The sequence below is a fragment of the Vombatus ursinus genome, unplaced genomic scaffold (genome assembly GCF_900497805.2).
Source record: "Vombatus ursinus unplaced genomic scaffold, bare-nosed wombat genome assembly UNPS02014818.1, whole genome shotgun sequence".
Lineage (NCBI taxonomy): Eukaryota > Metazoa > Chordata > Mammalia > Diprotodontia > Vombatidae > Vombatus > Vombatus ursinus.
Genome location: NW_020954596.1, coordinates 72,794,463 through 72,807,740, shown reverse-complemented (window position 1 = coordinate 72,807,740; position 13,278 = coordinate 72,794,463).

The window sequence follows — 13,278 nt, the reverse complement described above, 5'->3', positions numbered from 1 at the left end:
TATTTCAATAGTTTTTCAATTGTTCTCTGCATTTCATCTCTTCCCACTTTAGTTCACCTTATGCCAAAGTGTTTTATTTTTAAGTAAAGACTGGAACATGTCACTCCCTTTCTTAACAAACTCTGGTATCACCCTATTATTTCTAGGATTGGGTAAAAACTCCTATACTTAGCATTTAAAGTTCTTCATAACCTGGGCACCACCTGCCCTTTTCAGATTCAATACACACTTCACCCCTTCACACAATTGGTCCTCCATACCTTTGTACTGGCTATTCCCCATAACTAGAATGAATTCTTTCCTTACCTCTGCTTTTTAAAACCTCCAGTTTCCTTCAAGATTCAACTCAAGTCCTACCTTCTAAATGGTATCTTTCCTAATCCTTTCAGTTATAATGCCTCTCAAAATAAATACAATGTATAATTATTTTGTATATACCTATACATATATATGTTATCTCCTCCTGTAGAATATAAGCATTTAACTGCAGGAAATTCCACTTTTGCCTTTGAACCCCTGAATCTTATATAACACCTTTATCATAATAATTGACTAATAAATACTTGTTGATTAATTCATTAATTAATGCTAACCATCCTGAACTCCTCATAATAAATGAAAGCTGGCCATAATAAATAATTTTTATATTGATTGCCATAGTCTGCTTTCTAACATTTTTTAAAAAAAGATGTTTGTTTCACTATTCATTACCGATACTGTTCTATCATTCTCTTTTACTGTTTTATCTCTCCCTAATTTGGGTATTGATACTATGTAAAATACATTTGGTAGGGTGCCATAATCATCTTTTTTGTGAAAATTCATGTAGTACAGGGATTGTTTAAATTAAATTGTTTAATTTAAATTAATCATTTAATTGAAACATTTTGTTAGAATTGTCTTATAAATCCATTTAGTCCAGGAGTTTTTTCTTTGGATTGATTCATAGTCTTCCCAATTTTTTCTTTTTGTGGTTACATCAATTAGGATCTTAATGGTCTTTTTAAAAATTTGAGGTTTTTCATGCTTTGGTAAATTTTAATTTTTTATTTTAGAAATTTATGTCAATACAATGAAATGACAATATCAACAAAGCTAACTTGTAGTTTTAACATCTTCCTAAACAAACTACCAAACAAGTACTTTACAGATAGGAAAAAAAAATAATTCATTTAGAGGAACAAAAGATCTAAAATATAAATGGAAATTAAAAAAAGAGCAATGAAAGATCACATCATTTCTAAACCTCAAACTATATTACAAAGCATCAGTTATGAAAACCATTTTATATTGATGTAAAAAAAAATAGAAAAGTCCTTCAAGACAGACTAGGCAAAAGACAATCAGAAATAATTGAACTCAGTAGTCCAGTGTTAAATTAACCTGAAAAATGATTTACTTAGGAAAGAATTCCATATTTGATAAGAACAAGTGGGAACACCAGAAATTAGTCTGCTAGAAATTAATTTTAGACCAACATCTTATAAAATATTTCATGATAAATTCAAAACAGATATATGACATGAATATTAAAGATCATACCAAGTTTTTTTTAAAGGGAAGGAGGCCATATACCATTGTCTGCTATACATAGAAGACGAATTCTTAACCAAAGAAAATATAGAAGCATTTGTAATGGATAAAATATACATTTTTGATTACAAAAAATTAGAAAGTTTTTGTACAAATATAATGCATTTAAAATAAGAAAGCAAGTGGTCAATTGGTGAAAAGAATCAACATATCAAATTTCTCAGATAAGGGTTTGGTATCTGAATAGAGATATTTAAGATGGAAAGTTATTCTCCAACAGATAAATAACTAAGAGATATGAATAAAAAGTTCTCAAAAGAAGATTTGCAAACTAAAAATAACTGTATTTGTTGAAATGTTAGGTACACTATTGCATTGCTGAGAGAGCTGTGAATACAACCATTCTGGAAAGCAATTTTGAAATATGAAAGTAAAGTGACTAAGATATCTACTCCCTCTGCCCTGCTGTTAAGCTTATATCCTCAAAAGGTCATTGACAAAAATAAAAGCTGCACGTACATTGGAATATTTATAGAATACTGGTGTGTGTGTGTGTGTGTGTGTGTGTGTGTGTGTGTGTGTGTGGTTAACAAGAAACTAGAGGAACAAAGCAGGTGACTTTGAATTGGTAAATGACTAGACAAATTACATTGTAGAATGTAATGCCATGCTGTTGTGTTGTAAGAAACATAATGACAGAGAGGATGGAAAGACTTCAGTGAATTCATACATATTGAAGTAAACAAAGCCAAGAAAACAAGATACTCAATGGCTGTGGCAATGTAAATGTAAAGAACAAACACCATAAACAATAACAAATGAATATTGCAAAATCCTCCCCCTCACCTAAAAAAAAATAAACTTTGTCACAAAGAGAAGATAGAAGAAGACACTTCCCTAGTCTCCTTTGTGGAAGTAGGGAGTGTAGTAAAAGAGGATTTTTTGATGCATCAATTGGTTTTGTTGAATTTACTTATATTTTTATTTCTTAAACGTTCATTGCAAGGGCTCTATTGGGGAGGAGTAGTGATACATGAGAAAATCTAGATGATACACGATACTAATAAAACTAAAATGTTGGGATTTTGTTTTTTTATTTTTGAAATAAAATTAACTTTTTGTTTATGATAATCTTTCAAAATGCTCCTTTTTTATCTGTTCAATAGTCTTTTCTAATTTATTTATATCTCCTTTGATATTAATTATTTTTTTGCTTATTTTGGGATTGTTAATTTTCTATTTAAAATAATTATTCAGTTCTTAAAACCTCTCTTTTGTTCATTAACCTACAAGTGTTGCTTTAACTGAATCCCATAATTTTATGGCATTTTATCTTACTCTTATATTCTTTTTAATAGATCAATTATTTTTATGATTCATTCTTTGTCTCAATCATTGTTTAGAATATTGTGAGTCTCTTTTTAGGTCGATATCTTTTGTTCCTGTCTCCCTATTTCTTATACTTCTCTGGTATACATTCCCTTCTCTCTGTTCTTACAGTCATCATCTTGGTGTAAGCCCTTATTACCTCATGCCTGTATCATTGCTATAGCCTTCTGGTTGTTCTCTCTACTACAGATCTCTTCTCATTCCTATCCATATTCCATTCAGCTGTCAAAGTCATCTTCCTCAAGGTTAAATTTGACCATGTCCCTCTCCTACTAAATAAATTCCAAAATTAGATATCAATTCCTTGGTTTGGCTTTAGAATATAGCTTCTTCCTACCTTTCCAGTTTTCTCATCTTACTCCTCTTCATATATTTCATAATCCAGTGACACTGGCTTTCTTATTCCATGAATTCTATTTGCTCATTCTGTGACTTTTCATTGGCTATCTCCAATGCTTGGAGTGTTCTCTCTTCTTGTATCTTCTTCCTGCCTTTCTCACTTCCTCCATCTTCTTGCACTCATTGAGCTCTGGCTCCATCCTGATGACACTTGCTTCCCTGGCTACCCTTTCCAGCAGTAGTTATACTTTTACTCATTACCCCTTATTCATTAAGTGAAGTGGAGAGTTAAGAATGCTCCTTGTTCCTAACTCCCACTTTCACATTTGCTCTCTACCACTATCACTCATAAACTGCTCCCCTTTTCAGTTTCCCTCAATCCATATTTACTAACCAAATAAAATTCTTCTAGCTGTTTTCGGCCAACCGAAACGACACTTCATTTCTTTTCTAAAAGAGTTCAGTAACAGTCTTTCTCTCTTCCTCAACTCTTGTTCTCACTTTAGGGAACTTTAACATACATATTGATATTCTCTCAAACATCCTTACCTTCTACTTCCTCAATTTATTCATTTCCATGAACTACTTCTCCACCCTACCTCAGCTACACAAGAAATTATACCCTTGATCTTTCCATCACCCACAAATATACCACTTCCATGTTTATGAACACCAATGACAACCACTCAGTGAAACCTGATTTGTTAAGGTACAACTCTCTAAAGTATGAACTTATTGTTTTAATAAATATATAAAATGAGATGATGAAGTAAAAGTGATGGAGTCCTTTGTTTCTAGTTCTTTGCTATAAGAAATAGAACATCTATAAATATTTTAGTATACATGAGACTTTTTCCTGTTTCTTTGATATCTTTATGGTATAGACCTCATGGTGCTATATCTGGGACTAAAAGTATGCACAGTTTAGTAATGGGGTATAACTCAATTTTTTTTGAAAGAGTGACTTATTCTATAACTCTACCAATAGTACTTTACTGAGCTTATATACCAACATTCCAATATCTGTCATTTGTCAAAATAAAGATTTTTAGACAGATTACATAGAGAGGGTAGATAAAAAAAAAGCTATGGCTGTGAAGCTCAGATAGGGAGAATCCTAATTTCTCTTAGGATAATAATCTATGTAACAAAGGTGGTGGGGAAAGAAAGCAGGATGGGAGAGAAAGCTGAATCTAATTTCAATCTCAGTTTACACCAACATACAAGGTTATATCAGCCTAGTAGCATGTCCTTGGCATAAAAGCTTTTTCAGTTATCTGATGTTATAAATAGTCCCTTGGTATCTTCTTCCACAGCCACCATGGTCCCAAGGTTGAATGGACTCAGAAGATATGTTTTAGTAACCTCTGAACCTCTTTTATTGCAAGCCCATGAGGTATGTAGCATAGTGCTTTTATTATTTAAGATATTAAACTGTATTATAAAAGAGCTTCACTTCCAAAGGATTAATTTCTTAAGTATTATTATACCTGATCTCAAATTTTATAAGTACCTAAGTGATTATTTATTTTACAGAGAATTTGATCCATGTATGAATTTTTTAGTGTTGCATCATGGAAATAAATTTTAGGTGCTAGTTTTTCTGTTATAAATACATTTCACTTGCATTTAGTACACTGTATTGCAAACTATGTTTTAAATTATTTAATGGTACTAGTACCATAATAAATACCATGGAACACAGAACTGGATCTGTTAAAGATTAATTTGACTTTTATAACATTAAAATATATACAAAAGATGGGTAAGTGGAAAAACTGCTTCACATGGCAGATATATGGGCAATTTTGCAGTAATGAGATATAATGATTATAAACAATATAAAATATTGTTATTATACCTTAACATTGCTGTCCTTTAATTTTCCACTGTTGCTAACTCTGCAAACTTCAATACCTCAATTCTGGATCTATTATCTTATCCCTACAGTCATAGGAATTCATAGAGCTTGGGTTAGGAGGAATTTATACCTGGTAGAATATTTTATTGGTCCTTCCCTTTATCTCAGGGCAAGGTTCAAACAGATTGTTCCTCCAGTGCATCCTGTTACACCTAGGCTACTCTCGTTGTACACCCATGAGTGCAGATATTAATTAATCTCTGACTTCTTATCCTAACATTTTAATTTTCACAATCAAAAACAATGAGTATAGTTGGGATCATGTATTCTCGACATATTTCTGTTGGTTTTATAATGACTTCATGGGTCTCCATGGCCAATAATTTATAACCACAGGTGATGAGCCACTGTGTATTTAGTTGGGCTAGTGCCAGGGTCAAACACAAACATTTTCAGCATGACATGACTTATACTCAGCTGGTAGTATGTTTTAGAACCCATGGGCACATCTGTACCCTATGAGACATCATTGAGGCTTTGTGGTTGTTCAGTTATTTTTCAGTTGTGTCCAACTCTTTGTGGCTCCATTTGGAGCTTTCTTGGCAAAGATATCGGAGCAGTTTGTCATTCTTCTCTAGCTCATTTTATAGATGAGAAAACTGAGGAAAACAGTGTTAAGTGACTTGCCCAGGGTCACACAACTAGTTAGTGTCTGAGGCTAGATTTGAACTCATGAAGTGGAGTCTCCCTGACTCCAGGCCCAGCACTATAAAATATGCTACCTAACTGCCCCATTAGGGCTTTGCAGAAATCTAAAGAGAATAAAGTTGAGAAAAGTAGTTAGATTAAATTAAGTATAGGCTGGATGTGACACAGTTATGAGCCATTGAATCATTGATTTTCAAGAGGTCAAGATACCAAAGGTAATGAGAAAAAAAATTAGTCCTTGTAAATCATGAAAAAAGACCACTAAGAGAATATCAACAACTAATGACCCTCTGCTACTTTCCCTTCTACATAAAATGTTTGAATGTAACCTACATATGCTCTGAGGGGATGCTTGAGGATATTATTGGGAAAAAATAGGTTTTGACAAGTGACTTTCCACAGAATGCCATATAACTTATCATCACATGATTATCTGAAAAATGTAAAGAATAAAAAATTTCACTTTGCTTTTGTTTTGTTGATTTTTTTTTAACATTTGGGACTTACAACCAGGGTGGATGCCTAAATGAAGACAGACAAATCAACTCCCCCACTCCTATTCCAGTGAAGCTAAAACATAAAAATTACACTAGACTAAACAATAACCAAGAAATCCAAGAGAAACTACAATAAATGACTTCTACACACAGAATTGCTAAAAAAAAAAGCCAAAAGGCCAAGGGCAATATTGGGGACCATTATCAAAGCCAGTTCCAGAATAGCCAATAGGATAAAGAGTTAATGAACTCGAAAGAAGAGAACAGTGTAGATTTGAAGTGGTTTACCAAAGGCTCAAGAGGGGGGCAGGCAGAGTCAGCATGGGGTGGGGAGGAGATTGTAACCAGTGTAAGAGTGGTAACCTGAAAAAGAACTGAGAGGTAAATGACCTTTAGGTCATAGTAAGGACAAAGAATGGGACTATGCAGTTACAAGGCAGAGCAAAAGCTGGAATTACAGAATATCATAATCAGATAAAATAAGCTCATGATCAGGGAAGATGACACTCATGGATAATGGCATGATCTGCATTATGACCATCTCTGTGTGTAATTGAGTGGGGTGGAGGAGTAAGTAGGCTATGGGAAGTGAGAAAGTTGAGAAATTGGGAAGTTAGGTTGTCTGAAGAAGAATCAATATGTATAGAATATGGATGCAAGATTCTAAAGAATGAAATTTTGAAGACATAAATTCAATTAATGAGAAAAAATGGGATATAGCTGAAGAGAATTATTTGAATACACAGGGAACTCACCAACCAACTTGGATTTAAAGAAACATGTAGAATATAGAAGAAAAGTCATGTAGCAGGGGATGAATATTATACTATGGCCTGGTCCTATATTAACAAGTTGGAGTGCTAATGTTCAGAATTAGTTGTGGTAGTCAAGTTAAGCAACAACACAAAAAAGTGGATGTTTTAAGTATATTGGGCAAAAATGGAGGACCAAAGAAGGGATAAGATGTTTACTTGGACTGCATGAGAAAATACATGATAATATGAGAGAAGGCAGACCTGCTCAATTGCTGTTTTGCTTGTTTTTTGAGAACATCTATCTGCCCTTAATCAATCAGATTATCCTGCCCAGATTAAGTACTACATCTTCAAGTATTGAAAGTAGTGGTAGATATTAACCATTGTTAATGATGTTTGTATAATCATGGAAAATAGGAGATATCACAAAATTGGAGAAGGGCAAATGTTGTCTTGATTTTCAAAAAAAGGAAAAGAACAGGGTCTGCAAATATAATTCCCAGGATTTTAACCTCCATGAAGATTCTAGAATGGATCATTAAAGAAATAATTGGTGAACATCTAGAAAGGCAAGTGATGATTACAAAGAATCAGGCTACACTAAGAAAATGCCATGCCAGGCTAACCTCATTTACTGCTTTGACAGTATTAATAAATGAGGAAATAAAGGGAATACCTTGTATATAGCTTACCTAGTTCCTAGCAAACCATTAAATAATGTCTCTAATAATACTTATTGAGAAGATGGAGGGAGATGTATTAAGATAATAATAAAATAAAATTATATAGAACTGATTAGATGACCATATTCAGAGTATTTCATAATGGTTTAATTTTGACATGCCAGTATAATTCCCCAGGGATCTGTGTTAGACACCTTCCCCCTCCCAACCCCCGCTTTGTACATTTTTATTAATGAATTAGATAAAGGCGTAAATGTCATCAGTTTTGGGATTGATACAAAGCTGGGAGGGATGGGCTTGTTTTTCATCCTTCAAAGAGAACCAATGACATCACTGGTGATATCTTGACTTACACATGAATTGGATTAAAGTGAAGCACAGTTGTACAAAGTAATCAGCCTTACTCTCCCTTCCAGAAAGTTTGAGACAAAAAGGTGAGACAAAAGGTGATGGCCCAGGATATAGCAGATGACCTTGGAGTCTTTGATGTTTGACCAAGATCTAAGCTCTCCACAGTGCCTGCTTCAGCCACCTTTATGGCCATTGGAACAAATTGTTTTCATCCACCCATTCGACTAGGGGAAGTCTTCATCTGTTTGGGGTAGACATCCCCCTAATTCACTGGCAGGTTTGAGCCCTGTCAATCATCTTCAATCTTGTTTAGTCCATTTGCCAAGACTGTTTTACCAGGGTGTGGCCACTACATGTGCTACAGCTTCTTGGAGCCACGGGGATAGCTGGCATACTGGATGACAGAGGCAGGATCCAAAATGGTCTTGACAGACTAAAGCAGTAGTTCTCAAATTTTTTTGTCTTAGGACCTCTTTCCACTCTTAAAAATTATTGAGGACCCTAAAGAGCTTTTATGTATTTGGGTTATGCCTATTGATATTTATTATATTAGCAATTAAAATAAATAAATTATTCACTTGTTAATTTATATAAAAATAAACACATTACATCCTAAATAGCATTTTATGAAAAATAACTATATTTTCCAAAAGAAATAAGATTTAATGAGACAAGTCCATTGTTTTACATATCTTTGCACAATTCTTTTCATATCCCCTTCTGCGTTTAATCTGTTCTGATATGTTGTTTTAGTTGCAGTATATACAGATAGTATCGCCTCACAGGAATATGTAGTTGGAAAAGGGAAGAGTGGTTGGATAGGTAAATAATGTCTCCATATTATTATGAAAATTGGTTTGATCTATAGGACCCCCTGAAAGCCTCTGAGAGATCCCTGAGAGCCCACAAAGTATACTTTGAGAATAACTAGAGAAGAGCATTAGGTTGAAGCTAATAACATGAAATTTAATAGGGGTAAATAAAAAGTCTTACACTTGAGCAAAAAAAATCAACTTCAAAAAAATAAGATGGGGAAAACATGGATTTCTAGATAGCACTTCTGAAAAAAATCTTTATTTAGCCACTCAAGAACTAGCTTGTCTGCTTACTGCTCATACTCCTGATTTCCTCAAACAGCTCAAAGCTGCTCTTTAACTCCTTGCTGAGGCTTCCTCTCCATTCCAGGTTTTTCATTCACTTCACCCCTCACCTTAATCTCAGTTTTAGCATATTTTCAGTGGATTAAATATGAGTTTCCTAGTACTCAGGGACTTAACCTTGTACTTTGAGGTAACAACTCTCCAGAATTCCTCTATAAATTCTGTAGTCACTTAATGATCTGTTAGTCCTCCAAAAGTTATAGAATTAAAAAAATTAAATTATACCCTCTTAAGTTTTAAAATAGTTACATGGAAATGAGCTGAGGGACCAAAATACCCTATAGCTTCCAAACTTTATTCAGTCTTAATGGAGACCTCCACCACATTCCATTTCTTTAAAAATGTTTCTTCATACTACATATTTTTTCTAATTTTAAATAAATGAAAGTGTTTCTTTGTATATTTAAGTAATCAAAGCCATTATATATACATAAATCTTCACTTATTACCCTTTATATGATGTTTTTAATATATCAGAACCAGGAGAAATGGATGAAAATTGCATAGAGGCCAATTTAGGTCTGATGTCAAGAGAAAAACAAAAAAACCTTTCCTAACAATTTAGAGCTTTCCAAAAGGGAAACCAGTTAGTTACCTTGAGAAATAATGGGTCCCCTCCAACCCCACTGATTTTCAAGCTAAAGCAGACAACCACAGCCACTGAGCTCCTTTCCAACTTTCAAATTCTATGATCATTCCTTATGATGATTGTTTCAAAACACAATTCAAACAGAATGACTAGCTTTGTGCAAACAGAAATATTTGAAAGCTTCTATCCTCATCTTAAGGTCAGGCAGTTCCAAGTGTTTCCTTATTAATTTTTGGTGGATATTTTGGCTATTTTTAAAGAGTTAGTGTTCTACTCATTTTTTTGTCTATTTTTGTTCTGACTTTGATAAAGACCTGTGCTTTTATTGGGGGTATGGAAATATCTGTGTAGAAACTCCTTTCATCAAAGCAGATCTACAACTTGTCTCTGATTTATAATATTAGAGAGTTGCTTAAGTTGCTGAAAGGTCAAATGCCTTGTTTATGGTCACAAAATAGTATGTTATGGCTGGGACTAATATGCAGATTTTCCTAAGGTCTTCATTTTGCAGAGGGCCCCAAACCAGTTTTTATTCCCTTTTTATCCCCCTTACCTGGATTTTCTGACTTAAAAATCTTGCCCTGCCAGTTGGGACTTCTCTTAGCACCTAGTACTAACTTCTTCCTAGATCCTTCTCCACCTGGAATATCCTTCTGTAAAGTCTATCCATTTCTCCCATTGCTGAATTCCTCTCAGGGCTCCATTTTGTTGAGGGATTCAGGTTGATCTTCATTCTTATCCTATCCTTGATTTTTGCTTCTAGACTTCAAAATTGTACCCCTACCCTACTTTTTAGTTTTCATCTATCTGTTGTTTTCTCCCAAGAAGATGTAAGTTACTTGAGGGTAAGGACTATTTTTCTTTTTCTTTGTATCTGTATCCCCATTACTTAGTAGAGTGCCTAGCACATAGTAAATACTTAATAAATGTTTATTTTCATCCTTCCTTCCTTTCCTCCTTTCCATTTTTCTCCATTTCTTCTGCTTCTAATGTTGGCCCTCTTTTAAGCACAATCTTACTGCAAATCTGTCTCTCCACTTCTCTTCCTTCAGTAGTTCTTGGTTAGAATCCTAGCTCCTTTGTCTTCTGGAATATCATATTCAAAGTACTCTGCTCCTTTATTGTGGCAGCTGATAAATCTTGTGTGATCCTGACTATGGTTCCATGGTATTTGAATAGTTTCTTTATGCCTGATTGAAGTATTTTCTCTTTGACCTGGGAACTCTGGAATTTGGCTATATTATTCCTGGGAATTTTTATTTTGGAATCTCTTTCCGGAGGTGAGTGGTGGATTCTTTCAATTTCTATTTTTCCCTCTGATCTAGGATATCTGGGCAGTTTTCCTTTATGATTTCTTAAACTATGATGTCTAGACTATTTTATTGATTGTGGCTTTTACATAGTATAATAATTCTTAAATGATCTCTCCTTGATGAGATAGTTCCCATTTTCTATAATTTTTTCATTCTTTTCAATTTTTATTGTTGTTTCTTGATGTTTCATAGAATCATTAGTTTTCACTTGTTCAATTCTAATTTTTAAGGAACTATTTTCTTCAGTGAACTTTTGTACCTCTTTTTCCATTTGGCCTATTCTGCTTTTTAAGGAGTTATTTTCGTTGGTGAAGTTTTGTACCTTTTTTTATTTGACCAACTCTGTTTTTAAAGGTATTATTTTCTTCAGTATTTTTGTGCCTCTTTTACCAAGTTGTTAATTGTCTTTTCATAATTTTCTTCCCTTACTCTCCTTTCTTTACTTAATTTTTCCTTTACCACTCTTATTTGGTTTTGAAAATTATTTTATAGCTCTTCCAGGAATTCTTGTTGGGCTCATGTCCAATTTACATTTTTCCTTCAAAGCTTTGCTTTTAGCTGTTTTGATATCATGGTCTTCTTCTGAGTTTGTGTGTTGATCTTCCCTGACACCTTAAGAGTTTCTTATGGTTGGATCTTTGTTGTTGTTGTTTGATCATTTTTTCCCCAGCCTATTTCTTGACTTTGAACTGTATATTAAAGTTGGGCTTTGTTCCTGGGGCAGGGGTGGGGAACATTGTCCCAAGTTTTAGACTTTTTGGCATTGCTGTTTTCTGAGCTAGTTATAGAGGTTTGGGAGTTTTTGGTGCTTCCAAGGTAGTGTGATCTAGGGAGAGGTGTGGTCACTGCTCACCTGTTCTACACTCTGGTCTTTACCCAAGAAGGTCCCTTGATTTCTTGCAGTCATGAGCACTACTACTCTCCAGGGATTTTTCCCCTTTGTAACTGGAAACCATCCTTTTTGCCCTAAACCATGATCTAGAAGTATGGACAGAGGAGTTGACTAAGTTTAAAATTTGGCTCTACCTTTGCCTACTTACGTAAAATAATATTTTTCACAGTAAAGTCTGTAACTGCCTTTCAATGATATTATTACAATCTATTAAATTTTTAGACATCCTAATAAATCTTCTGGTGTCTTAGAAAGCAAATAATTGGTTGAATTTCTCACTTTTAAATAGTGCTTTGGCATTATGGGATGAATATATATGGTGTAGTGGATAGAGCACTGGGACTAAAATCATGAAGACCTGAGTTTATGTAGTTATACCTACTAACTCTGTGACCCTGGGCTAGTCACTTAACTTATGTTTGCTTCAGTTTCCTCAACCATAAAATCAGGATAATAATAGCATCCACCTTGCAGCACTGTTATCAGTATAAAATGAGATAATATTTGTAGAAAGTACTCAGCACAGTGCCTGGCCCATAATAATCATTCTATAAATGTTTATTCCTTTCTCTTCCCCTTCTCCTTCCTTCCCACACCCCTAGTTTCTTTGCTATAGGGATGTTGCAGAAGAAATTCTGTAATGATAGTAGGTACTATTCTGGTACTAGGAATGGATATTTTACAGAGAATTTGTGTGTGTGTGTGTGTGTGTGTGTGTGTGTGTGTGTGTAGCAATGATGTATACATTCCCGCAGTAAATCTAATTCCTTTGTTTAGTGAACTGAATACAGAATTGCTGGAAATTTATGCGTACACAAAATGCTTTTCTTCATGACAAGAAGGTAGGAAAGTTCTACTCTTGGGGGAATGTCTAATGACAGTTACATATCAGTCTTTTTTTAAATATTCAGTCAATTGTACTATTGCTAAGTATCTAAAATTATAGTATGACACACACTGCAGTTGCAGACAAGAATTCACTCTTGAGGAGAACATTAATCTTAAAAATTTTTACAGCATTGAATTGTTTGTTTGGTGGCCTTTGAATCTCCTTTGATGTTATAAACATCCCAAGTTAGAAATGAAAATGCTAATAATGACCTCTTTAAGACATCTCTTCTTGAAGATCCGGTTTGTAAGCAATTAATGAAGCTTTTTAAGATAGGGGCTATTTAACTAATTTTATTCATTTAAAGTAGGAGGAAGGG